General features: G+C 38.3%; 1 protein-coding gene across 2 annotated transcripts in view; it reads left to right on the forward strand.

The window, feature by feature from the left end:
- Positions 1-1,819, forward strand: part of LOC106868129 (contactin) — a 76,701-nt gene that overhangs the window by 1,227 nt on the left and 73,655 nt on the right. Inside the window, exon 2 of one of the 2 annotated variants that reach the window (XM_052967403.1) lies at positions 755-827. The exons of the other annotated variant lie outside the window; for it this stretch is intronic. The gene's annotated coding sequence lies outside the window, so the exon portion shown is untranslated. The remainder of the gene's footprint in view (positions 1-754; positions 828-1,819) is intronic. 2 annotated transcript variants of the gene reach the window in all.

The raw sequence follows: 1,819 nt of genomic DNA on the forward strand, positions 1-1,819 counted from the left end.
ATATATATGCAGGTGTGTATGTATGTATGTAATTACTCAAGCTTATTCTAATTGTTGAAAGAGCTGTTGCTTTCCATCTTCCACATGTATGCTTTCACGTTGATAATACTTTCCTTCATATATATAATCATCGACTTCCTCCTTCTCCTCCTCCTCTTCCACCTCCTCCTCATCATCATCATCATCACCTTTATTGTCGTTGCTATCATCGCTGTTGGCATCAATATTATTTTTGCCACAATTGTTTTTTTGTTTGTTTTTTTTTAAGTACAAAATATCAAGAATTTCTATTTTGTTTTTAAGACGGATGCATTTAACTTGTAAATATCCAGACTTCATCAAGATATATATACAATTTGCTTCCAAGCCCTCTTTAATCTTCTAACCAATAGCCTCTTAAAGCAAAAACACGCTTCAACAGTAGTCCTCTTACACTCAGACGATCAAAACTATCTTTTCCTTAATCCGTTGAACTTAGAGCATGCTTTAGCGGGAGCGATTTCGTTTGGCTATTTTCCTGGAAAATGTAAAAGCAGATGGTCACGTCTTTTTATGTTTACGGCTATTTAGTTGGTAAAAATATTATTTTCAGGCGTAAAAGCAAATTCATGAGTCGCTCGATTTTGCATCTTATAGAGGTATAGTAAAAATGAAATCGCACCTACTAAATCGTACTCGAGGACAAAAATGGTTAATGGCATCTCAACTTAAGCGAAATTTGATTACTGAATTTTTCTCACCTTCAAATTTATAGTTGGACCCAATTGCCAAGGAGCGATTATTTGGAACCGGAAATAATTTCAATTGATCAAGAATTTATCTCAGCGGTATTTAATACATCTTTATCCGTCCTTTACTGTTCATATACATGCCACAAGTCACTCAGATATTTTCCTTAGCTCAGGTCTGTCTAGCGGTCGGGTTGTCTATCTATCTATCTATCTATCTATCTATCTATCTATCTATCTATCTATCTATCTATCTATCAACTGGTCTACAATATATGTATGTGTGTAGACACACACACACACACACACACACACACACACACACACACATACATATATATATATATATATATATACAACCTCACTCTCCCACTTCCCAGCACCCGCACCACACACCATCATCTGCACATCCACACGCCATCATCCGCGCACCCACACACCATCATCCACACACCCACACATTATAGACGCTCACACACATCCACACATCCACACGTCAAATTCTCTAGCCCCTATCCACACCCACATACATATACACACATTCTCACACACATATACACGCACGCGCACCTTCATTTTGGGATCAATAATTCTTTATTATCTCCCCTTTATTATCTCCTCTCCTGTCAAACCGTTTTTTCCCCAACCAGTCGCCATGCTAAATCCACAAGTTTCTTTCTTCTCTCGCTAAATCCACAAGTTTCTTTCTTCTCTCGCTAAATCCACAAGTTTCTTTCTTCTCTCGCTAAATCCACAAGTTTCTTTATTCTCTCGCTGTTTATTTTCTCTTATTCTTTTCTGATGAAGAGCGTAGGCTCGAAACGTAAACGACTTTCTCACTTTTCCGAGCGTCAAACTAATACACCTAATTGTTGTTCATACACCTGTCTTCTCTCTCTATATATATATATATAGCCGCAGGCGTGGCTGTGTGGTAAGAAGCTTGCTTCCCGACCACATGGTTCCGGGTTCAGTCCCATTGCATGGCACCTTTGGCAAGTCTTTTCTACTATAGCTACGGGTCGACCAAAGCCTTGTAAGTGGATTTGGTAGACGGAAATTGAAAGAAGCCCGTCGTATATATATATATA

This window comes from Octopus bimaculoides, chromosome 4, assembly GCF_001194135.2.
Source record: "Octopus bimaculoides isolate UCB-OBI-ISO-001 chromosome 4, ASM119413v2, whole genome shotgun sequence".
Lineage (NCBI taxonomy): Eukaryota > Metazoa > Mollusca > Cephalopoda > Octopoda > Octopodidae > Octopus > Octopus bimaculoides.